This window comes from Astatotilapia calliptera, chromosome 12, assembly GCF_964374335.1.
Source record: "Astatotilapia calliptera chromosome 12, fAstCal68.1, whole genome shotgun sequence".
NCBI classification, from domain to species: Eukaryota; Metazoa; Chordata; class Actinopteri; order Cichliformes; family Cichlidae; genus Astatotilapia; species Astatotilapia calliptera.
Window position 1 is genome coordinate 12556235 of NC_137433.1, and position 11742 is coordinate 12567976.

Below are 11742 nucleotides of genomic sequence, written 5' to 3' on the forward strand. Positions count from 1 at the left end.
ATTTCTGGAAGAACCAACAAGTCTGACATGGGTGATACTGGCAGACATGGCAAAGTGACAAGTAAAAACGCAATAAAATATACGAATGCAAATAGATCATCTAATTAGTTGGCCCACTGTATTGCTGTCTGAGTGAAGTGGAATCTGTTAGGAAGTCCAGCCCATCAGGCTGTCTTCACTGAAGCATCAGCCCACCTCAAAGCCTTGACTCTTTCATGCTGGGAGCAGTGTGTGAATCTGTCCCCCTGCCAGTTCCCTCTACAAGAACTCTACTGCATCTTAATGCTCTGAATTACAGTCATGCATTCGATGGCTGTCTGGCAGAGAGGGGGTTCCCACACCTGGAAGCTGACAGGGCAGCAAAGCCGATTGCTCCTGGCAGAGGTTAGGCTGCCACTACAAGGAACAGTCAGTTCTGTCATAGCTCGGGAGCTTTTTATTCAAGGTCATCTCTTCTCTTTTCTGGAATTAGACCAAGGATTTTGGGTGTGTGCCTGTTTTCATTACTTGAAAAAGCAATATTCTCTCAAGCTGGCATGCCTGTCCGAAACACAAATGACAGCTGGGCTCACACAAAGTTTGGTGGGGCTGCAGGTCTTTTGGTTCACTCCCTTTGACCTTAAACTGCAGGCATGTAGTAAAGCAGGTAAAGTTTCCCATCAGTTCTGGGTGTTCGCAGAATGTGAGGGTGCATGACATGATTTTATTAGCAAAATTCAAATACGTTTGCATTTTAAAAATAGTCCCCTTAAACTAAAACTTCAGCTCGAAACAACAGCAGATGTTGCATTTCATGAGGCAATCACAAGTTCTGAGAACGTGTCCAGTGGCTGAGATAGAGCGCTGCCGCTGGACATTAGCACATTTTGATGTGCACGGACTCTTGATCCCAGCTTCACAGATCCTGACTGCGCATTTGTATGAGCTAAAGAAAACTCTGCACTGGCACCCAAATTCTTGATCTGCATGCGGCTCGTCAGTGCAGCTACCAAAACCACCACCACCAGCTCTCCAGCAGATGGAGGTTCTGGATTGTCTTCGCTGAAGCACGGGTGAGCCTATCCAAAAGAAGCTCAGGGAAATTAGTAACAGCTGTTGAGATCCTTGCAGATTTGAGATGCATCTTTGAGGACTGATTTTAATTTGTTTAATCTACATTTCTGTGTATTTGCTTCAGTCTGACAAGAACAGTGTGAGAAGTAACACAGTAGCAAAGGTTTTTCTGAAGGTTTCTGGAGCACAGATTTTGTGTCTGGGGCTGCAGTATGAGCAGAGCTCCTTCCTGTCTCTCACAGGATGTGGGGTGTCCTGTCTGGCAGCAGCAGAGAAGGCCGCCCGGCTTCAAAGCCATGAGGAAGTGGTCAGGAGATGAGAAGAGGTAGGGAGGACGGGGGAGGAGGCGCCAGAGAGCCCTAGCACTGCTCCGATGAATACCTCCAAAGCCCTCTGATTTGAATTCAGTATATTTCCACATGAACTCAATAAAGACACAGTATAAACTTCATGGAGAGGCTGATATATATGGACGTATAATTTATTTTGCACACAGATGTTTAGCTTTTGCGATACTACTTGTAATGAAGACACACGTCCAACCTGCAGTCTAACAGTTCAGATATTCATGCGGCAGATACACACTGTATTCTACTGAATGCTGTTAATAGCTCTAAGTGGAGTTCAGTTTCCTTCCTACAGACCCTAGTTCTGTTTACAAGTGAGGGGGCTGTCTGAAAGACTCTTGCAAATCTTGACTTCAGAAGTATGTGCAGTTGGCTCTGGGAGACGCACCCTGTTCCACTGGCATCTCAGTCAGGCCATAGTCAGCAGCGAATGTGTCGAGAGGCATGCGTGCTGCACACACAAACACAAAGCAAGCAAGTAGGAGATAAACCCGGAGTGTCAAGATTTTTCTTGACACTCCGGGTTCATCAAAGAAGAGAGGAGAGGAGATTGAGAGTGAGATTTAAAAAATAGCAGCAAGAAGGGAAGGAGAGAGATGTCCTAATTAGACACATAACAGTAGGGTTTTTAACATCATTACACTCTCTTGTAATTTTATGCTTGTCTTGCAAGCTGACTTGCGTGAGATCAAAGGCTAATGCCAAGAAAAGCAGAATAGGAATCAAGTAATTATCACTTAAAAGATGAAGCATTTTTTCCCTCTCTCTGTAAAGCCTTTCCCTCTCCACACGTGTTTGACATTAGCCGTTCTGTGCCCCATATTGGTAAAGACATTCTGACACGACCATCGGGACCTGACTAAAAGGAGGCCCGAGGCACAGGAAAGACTATTTATAGACCTTGGTCGAAACATGCTGCCACTAATTAGTCAGGTCCATCGTGGGACGGGAATATAGCGAAACACAGTGGGGGGATACGCGCTGTAAGGAAGTTTGTTTACAATGTTGGACTGAATTTCAATACACAAAAGATAAATATCATGGCAGAGACTCTTAAATTGAAAATTTACCATTTATTTATTCATTCATATTGTCAGTAATCAAGAAAGTGGTAAAAAACAATATTCAGAGTATACTGTAGGTATAAGTATGTTTTGAGCAACCCTTCATTTCTTTGTATTTTGTTAAGAAAATGGGAAATTGATTTACGGGTGACCGTGCTTCAGGGGGTTGGGAAAGCTCATCTTGTAACCGAAGGTTGCCGGTTCGATCCCCAGCTCTGTCTGTTTTGGTCGTTGTGTCCTTGGGCAAGACACTTCACCTACTGCCTACTGGTGATGTGAATGAATAGTGGAATTGTAAAGTGCTTTGGGGGTCTCGAAAAGTGCCATATAAATGCAATCCATTATTATTATTTATGGAAACAAGCAAACGTATAAAATACAGTGTATAAAGCGAAAAGAGGTTAATATTTGCTATGAACACCTTTATTCTTCAACACAGCCTGAAATTTACGAGCTACGTAGTCTTTAGGGATACTTCTCCAGGCTTCTTTAAGGACTTTCAAGGCTCATCTTTGGATATTTTCTTTTGATTTTTTCCCTGTCAAGATGATCCCACACTGCTTCAGTGATGTTGAGGCCCATCCATGAATGACTGTGTTCCATTGTGGGATTTTCTATCCAGGTATTCTTTACTGCATTGAGATCATTGTCATGTTGAAAAATGAAACTTTCCAGACGGTTTCTGTGAGAGTCTTCACCACGTTCTAAAGAAGGCTGTAGACACTCAATTTTGCACCCCTCTCTTGACTTCCTCTGCACATTTTGACAGTCTGAACAAAAAAATGTCCAATTTGGGTTCATCGCTGCATTGTTGGCACTGACTTTCAGTACAGTTCTTGTGCAATTTGGCGTACCTCAGCGTTTTCTTCCTGTTTTCCTTCATTAAGAACAGCTTCTTGACAGATAACCTTCCACTGACACCATTTCTGATGAGGCCCCAGTGAACAGTAGACAGACTAGCTGAAGGTCTGGGTGCATCTCTCAGGTCCTATGTCATGGGCGATTGTGGCTCAAGAGTTGGGAGTTCGCCTTGTAATCGGAAGGTTGCCGGTTCGAGCCCCGGCTTGGACAGTCTCGGTCGTTGTGTCCTTGGGCAAGACACTTCACCCATTGCCTACTGGTGGTGGTCAGAGGGCCCGGTGGCGCCAGTGTCCGGCAGCCTCGCCTCTGTCAGTGCGCCCCAGGGTGGCTGTGGCTACAATGTAGCTTGCTATCGCCAGTGTGTGAATGTGTGTGTGAATGGGTGGATGACTGGATATGTAAAGCGCTTTGGGGTCCTTAGGGACTAGTAAAGCGCTATATAAATACAGGCCATTTACCATTTACCATGTCAAGTTTTCAACTAATAGCTAATCACTTTCTTGGTGCAACAATATTATTAAAATGGAAAAATATTTATGTGTTTTGATTTTTGGTTTTTCAACAAGCTTCCAGTAGCCTGGATGCTAACATTCAGATGCTAACATTCAGATGTTAACATCTGAGTGAAAACATCTGTATATTATCATATTTTGGCACATGTATGAGCAGATAAATGTCCAAGGTTGCTTATCTGCTATATTCTGCATACCTGTCAAAAGAATAATGCTTGCTGTCCACGCTATCTTGGCTACATGAGCTATAAGTTGATACTCGATTACCTTTAACTGCATTTAGCATGTGTGAATGCACTGTGAGAGTGAATTTGCTTGTCTTTGTGACTTACAGGGTATTTCAGTCAGTCCTCGCTGGAAATTTGCCATACACAGTCTGCACTGCAGAGATCTGTACCACAGCGAGGCTTTAGGCATAAATATAAAGAATACATTGGGTAATAAACTTGACTGAGCCGGAAAAGTAATAATATACGTCCTTTCACTAGCAGTTCCAAAATCCACTAATGTCATGTGGTGCGACTGAAATACTTGGCTGATTTCTTATTTGGTCTGTGGCTCTGAGATGGAGAAGTTAGTATTCACAAGAGCAAAAACGTTGGAATAACAAAATGCCGCTGATGCCAGAACCTCCTCATAGATCCTGCCAGGGTGTCAACATGCCCCGCAAAAATGTGCTGAGCTCTACTTTCACCAGGGGTAAGTAGAGTCTGTGTGTGTGTGTGTGTGTGTGTGTGTGTGTGTGTGTGTGTGTGTGTGTGTGTGTGTGTGTGTGTGTGTGTGTGTGTAGCACTTGTATGTGGATATATTTCTATCTGTGGGATTCACTATCTGTGCGTAAGCATGTGTGAGAGGGGTTTAGGATGAGTCAGCTGGACCGCTATTTGAAGAGAGGCTGCAGACGGGAGACGAGCAGCTCAAGTTTAAGAGGGTGTTGGAGGACAACCGCTGACCAACAGTAACCAATACAGTCAGTTGCACTTTAATGCAACATTGTAGCAGCTGTCACTACATTACAGGGTGAGTTTTGTGTCAGTAGGCACCCGTGCCGCTGAAGTGTCCTCGAGAAAGCAATAAATCTCTCTCAGCTCCAAATCTGAGCTTTGACCTTCCTGTGGATGGGGAACATTTTCCAATTATTGTCAATAAAAACTTGCGGTTGAATGCTGAAGAATATAATCATCTCTAATGTGGGCATTTCAAGCTCCCAGATGCACCCTTTGTGGGTTCTTTAGGCATGCTAATTGTAGTTAAGTATTGTGCAAGCATGCACACATGTATCTGAAACACACTTGCCCTTCAGTAAGGTGTATAATTTTCTTCTTGTCTCACAATATGTAAATCACATCTTAGTCCTGTTTATGGGAATGGGGAGGTGGAATTTTTCATCTCCATTTTGTTCGGCATCTGTTGCCCAAAGCAGCAGTCGCGTCTGATTGCAGTGTCTCCGCAGGCCAACCTGGCCCACACACTGTGTGGATAAGAAATGGCATAGTGAACTCGCTGGACTATCCCATAATCCCCCTTGGTAACAAGGATCAGTCACAGTAGAGGCAGGAAAGGTAGAGGGATAACCTCTATTCTTTGTGTTTTAATGTCTTAATGCCTGTGTCCGAAGTTTTCATTGCTGGGGAAATTCTCCCACAGAGTGAATTTTAGGTTCCCACTGGAGTATTTGCACCCATTTTGCACCAATGCGGGGAGGGGAGGGGGTTGTTAAGGTGCTTTCAGTCAGATGGAGAGGTGGACAAGGTCAGTGTTTGTCACAAAGGGGGAAATACAGTTAACTGCTGTCAAGGATGCTGCTCAGAGACACAAAGACTGCTTTACAGGCCTAATGGGAACATGTGTGCAACACATGGTGAAGTTTGAACAGAGCGAGAGCCACGGGCTTGAGAGGCCCACAGAGACCTGGCTACAAACAACCACCGCACACGCACACACAAACGCGTGCACAAATAACCATGTTCTTGTACATTCTCTACTTTTACAGCGGGTCGAAGGTTCATCTTATTACTTTAGCTTCTAGGTAGGACTCGGTGTGAGTGCGTGTGTGGGATGTGGTGATGAGAGATATCCGGTGCCAGCGTGTGAAAGTATTGTAGAACACCCAGGGAGCTCAGAGGGGCTGATTACAGCTAATTGCCTAGGAAAAAGCACAACAGCAGGATGTACGCTGTCATTCAAAGACAATCACGCACAGACCTTACCTCTCCTGCACATCAGTGATCTCCCATGGTTTATATTTGGTCAGAAAAGAGCTCCCTCTTTGCACCTCACTCCACATTCACCTGGCTTTCTGACTCTTGGCAAAGATCTGCAGCTCACAGAGAGCTCTGCGAGATGACTGAAAGGTTGTTGGAGTCGATTTGAGCTGGCCACGATTCAGACTGCTGAGCCTGCTTTTTTCAGCTGTGGGGTTTTCCCCCTTGCTGTGGTATTGATGGAATCCTAAAGATGCTTGCAGCCAGATGTCTCAAAGACACAGAGAAAATGGAGAGAACCAATCAGCATGCACCTCACAAGGAGCCTGCAACATGCTTGAGCGCTCTTTGGACTTGCACAGCCAGAAAAACAAAAAAAAGGATCTTCTAGAAAATTAGAATATACACAGTTTTCTAAATGTTATATCATTCTTTCCTTTGACAGACACAAATGCAGCAACAGCCAAGTCTGCTGCCATTGTTTGAATTATAATAATAAATGCTGGAATCGACCTGCATTCTGTTTCTGACAAAGTGTTATTGTTTCAGGAAGATTAGTGGTTCCAAAAAAGATGAAAAGAACAATTTGTTTATCGTAGCTTCAAGCAGATTTGGTTAATGTGTGTAATCACATTACATTTAAGAAAGTGATCACTAGCAAAGTCATACATCACATTCTTCTACACTGCTACGCTATAAACCAACTTTTTTGTTTTCTCTCACATGAACACAATCTCGCTCCACATTTTCATGCCTCATCTACCTCCTCTTTCTGTCTCCCTGACCCCTTCCTGTCAGTCCTCTGGTCTTTCTCCTGTAGAGTAGCCCTGGGCAGACAGGAAGTGTGGCCTCTTCTGGGCTGGGTCCATCACTGCAGTGTTTATTGTTCTAAGCTCAGAGAATTAGCATTGTAGACACCGAGTACAAAGTCAAGGGCATTGGTGCATTGGCTGGTGGACATTGCAGGGGAGGTAGAGGAAACAAAACAGGGCCTGACTGAGTTGTATATTTGTTTAGTGTGGGGTGCAGGGCTGCTAACAGGCTGTGAGATGTTTAGGTGGTTGAGGAGGAGGTGGAATCGTGCAGGAGGGATTGCTCTAATTTAAAAATATCTTAATGAGCTGGGAATTTGTTGCATGCATTTTTCCGATTGCTGCACTCCTGATTTAAAAAAAATGAATTTCCAGGTTCTTAATGACTTTTAAAACAGGACTTTGCATCACTTTACATTATGTGCAAAATAGTCAGTGGACGATAAGAATGAAAAAGCACTTCCTTTGCTACTTTAGTGGAAAGCTAACAAATGAAAGTGCCTGTTCCTCCTTTGTAAAGTGCCAAGTTAAGCCGTTAAAGTTCTTCGCCTCCTTATCAGCAGAGAGTAAAAGGCAACAGGAATGTGCTCTGTTCACACAAAGGGAAGAAAGAAATACGCAATACAGTGAAGGAGAAACCTGTAAGGAGATACCAGCTTCCACCTACCCAAAGAGTGTAATAGAATTCCTTCAATTCTCTTTTCTAAAGTCAAACATATGTTTAATATAGCCTGAACTGATTCATATGCAATTAAAAAAAACTACCCAATATATATAATTAACTCATTTAATTACCCTTAAAATTTTACAGTTAATCAAATAAAATTTCGTTGGTACACTACATTCAGTTTATACCAATTACATTTTTCTTAATGACTGATTATTTGAATAAATAAACATTTGATTATACATATTTCAGTTGTATTGTACTCTGAATTTTGTTTCTTCTTTTTTGGGGGGTACACAGCTAGTCATAAGGCAAGACTGTTGTTTCACAGGCTGACAGTGTTGGTGTAAGACATTTCAAAGCAAAGCATTACTGTAATCACATGACATTTTTCAATTACAGAGTAATATAATGGTTTATTGTACTAAATTCAGTAATTACATTACATTTACAATTATGTCACAAGCTATCTGTAACATGAGTGGTAACATGCCTTTCCTCTGATGCACTTGTTCTGCAACCAGCTGATTTCAATTTGTGTGCAGGGAGGAGGAAAATAGTGGAGTGGTGTACAACCTTTGAGAAGTGGAGATTTGGACACGACTTTTATTTTTATTACACAAAAGAAAAAGATGGTCAAGTGCAAACTGTGTCCAGGACAGAAACATCTGCATTATGCTGCTAAAATAACATCAACTTTTTGCAGCCATCCACACAGACAGCATGCTAACACAGAGTTAGCCAAGAACCCAGATTAAGTGTATGCAGACCCCAGCACAGCAGCCAGAGCCTGAACTTTAACAGGTAACAAAGACAGTTAGGCTTGTTGCCTTTCTACTTATTCATGTTACTAAAGTAGAATCTCCATTGCAATAGTGCATTACAGGTCATGTTACAAAGTAATGCAAAAGTAATGAGTAGTGTAACAAAATATCTTCTGTAAAGAGTAATTATGTGAGGCAATGCATTTCATTTAAGAAAAGTAACAAGTATTGTGTAATGCATTAATTTTTTGAGTAACAAATCCAACACTGCAGGTTGAATATCTACAATTTCTGACTTACACAATTTTAGCCCAATAGCTAACAATATTTGGCTAAAATAATATAAAAAATATATTTCAACATAAAGCAGTCTCTGAATAACTAGCAGTTGCACATGCATTCTGATTCACTGATACAATGTGTACGCACTGTATATGTTTTATGTTATCTCCTATCTTATTATTATAATCTTATTATTTGACATGTATTTTAATAAATGCACTATGTGGGTATTTGCATGTCCAGATGCAGACACAGACACATAAACAAACAAACAAAAGAAAATGGTCAGCCACAAGGGCTGGACTGAAAGAGAGTGAAGAGCTGCTAATCTAAACAAAGCCCTTCAGAAAGCCTCAAGAACTATTGCCCAAGACCTCTTTTCACCAAAGTCTGGCTCACTGAAAGCAAAATTTAAAGAAAAACTTTCGGACAGTATTGTTTACAGTTATATTGTTTGTTTTGTACATACATATTATTAATACTAATAGTTAATAGCTAAGCCATAATAATAAAGCGCGAATTATTAACTAGAAAAAATTAGAAATCAGAGTAAATATTTTTATCAGAAAAACATTTGTCTATTCGGGTTCTTTCGGGTTCTGTTTAGCCTTCACAGTTTCCACCATGCATTACATTTACTTTCATCATATCATACAGAGATTATTTTGGTTTTACCTGCTGGGGACATGTAAGAAGCTAGCAAAAAGCACTGTCATATGGTTTGTGTTGGCATATAGTATGTATTTTGTTACTTTCAGCAGACCTGGAACAAGATTTGCATACAGTGACACTCATATTTCTGGCCACCTGATCAACTTTCACTCTGCTTTTACAATAAAAACCTTCATTTTGTTCAACAGCTATTTATTAACTCTGCGCAGCTCGTGGTTTTTTATTTTTTGTTTTCTGCTGGGCATGATGTGTGCGTCACTTTATCACAATCCAGCTATTGACAATGGTTAAAAAATGAAATGCAAAATAAAAAAGAACTGTGAAAGGGTGCAGTAAAATAAACGGAGCTGAAAAATGCAGTGCTGGGTCACAAAGTCCCTGTGGGCTTATTAGTATGAACAGAACTAATGAAGATAATAATATAAAAAACTGGTTAGTGCATCCTTAAATTTTCGGTTTGCTTTAAAAAATTGATTTCGTGCTTTAAATGTCACATTCATTAATATATAACAGGATTGGCTTAAATATACACTTTTTTGTTTATTTACCTCGATGAGAAGCATGTGGAGGATCTTTTTGTTGAGATACTGCCGATTCACACCGAACAGAGAAGCAAAGGAACTTCTGTGGCATTTTATAAACCAAGTCAAATGTCAATGGCTTATGCAGTTAAAGCTAATACCCATAGTTTGTGGTACTGAAAAAACGCCAAACGTATGAAGCCAAAGTGGCCAATAAGACAGAGTTATCCACATTTCAGTGTGATCCAAGAAATTATCTGTCTCATTAGATGAAGAAAACTTGTAATGACTTGCAGAGGAAAAACTCAGTCGACCAAGCTCCTCTCTGGTGAAATAGAAAGACATTTTTCTCCCTGCAAAAATCCAAATGGAGAGTAAGCGACAGTGTAAAGAAGCAAAACACCGGCTATTAGTTACGCTGTGAGCAGCCAAAGGGAAAGAAAGTTGGACGTACCATAAGAAATTAAGTGAGTTACAAATAAAAACCAGTGGGGTAATATAGAGGTAATGGGATAATAGATTTGTCACCTGTTTCCAAAGTAAGGTGGTTAATGAGGTGAGTTCAAAACACACAGCAGTAGTTTGGAGGCTCACTTGCGCCTGCTTCCATTCAGCCAGCTATGAAGGGAATGTGTAAGTAGATGAATTCTTTAGAGGTGATTGGGAAGTTGTCCTAATCAGATGTCACACAGAGTTTATGCGTGTGCCTTTGTCAGGAAGGGAAAAAAATCACAGGGTGCGCCACATCACTCCAGTGTAATCAGACTCTAAGGAAATGAACGGACACACAGTGTGACTTTGGGAGAGACTTGTTTTGGCAGGATTAAAGCTGCAGTTGTTTTGCTTCAGGTTAGGACCACAGCTCAGTCAGCCATGCATGACAAATCCTATAGATGTAGCTGATAGAAAGGATTTAGCCGCATGGGGACCGAAGGTCTGGTAGTTGGTTAAAGCAGGAAAGCCTTGGCGATTTCAGTCACTGTGCTCTCTGATGCTAATCAGGAAAATTTTGATTTATTTACACAGCACCACATCACAACAACAGTAGCCTCAAGGTGCTTTATTTTAGGGAAAGACCCTACAGTTTTCTGGAGGTAACCCCACCAATCAAGCAACACTCTGTGAGCAAGCAGTTTGAAGCCATGTTTGTGCCATGACTGGTTGAGTGTGAGGAGTAAGAGAAAAAAGAGTGCACACAGGGAGACTGGATAAAACCCACACTAATGGAGAGAGAAGACAAAAATGTAATGACATGCTGCAGTGGTATATAAACACATGTGGAGGTGAGTGGAGAGCTCTCAGTGCATCACAAGTCCTGGAGCAGTCGCAGCCTATTGCAGCACAACTGAGAGATAGTTCAGGGTCACCTGCTACAGCCACAGGATGGAAAGTTAAATTTCTCCCCAAAGTAGAGAAATTAAGAAAAGAAAACACAAAATGTTTGAATGACTTGACTCCACAGTGAGAGCTGCTGTAAGGTAAGATATGGCAAACTGCCCCGAGCTTAATCTTGAAAGCAGAAACGGTTATGAGGGAGTGCCTGAGATAAAGGCGCTGATTATTGTAAATATAGGCTCCGGTGTCTGATGAATCAGCCCGTCTGGCTTTCAAAACACATTTCTACGCCTGGGAAAAAGAAAAATCTGGTGGTGGAGAACAATAACTCAGGACCTTTAAGCATGTGTGGTTCTGTAACTTTTCCCTCAGCTCTCCTACCATTTTCAAATCCCTTTGGGTTGAACTGGCGAGAGCATGCTTTAAAACTGCAGCTTGGGAGCTTGAGTCGAGGCATTAAAACAATTCAAGGCATGATTCTAATTTATTTAAACTCATCTGTTTCCCATAAGGGAAAGCTAATTAATGAGCACGGCTGGTGGAAATGCTAGGTTGCACAAATGAGAGGCAGAGAGAGAAAGAGGGGAAAAGAAATGATTGTGTGGCTTGGGGAATTAGAGGACACGGAGATGCTATACATTACTCACT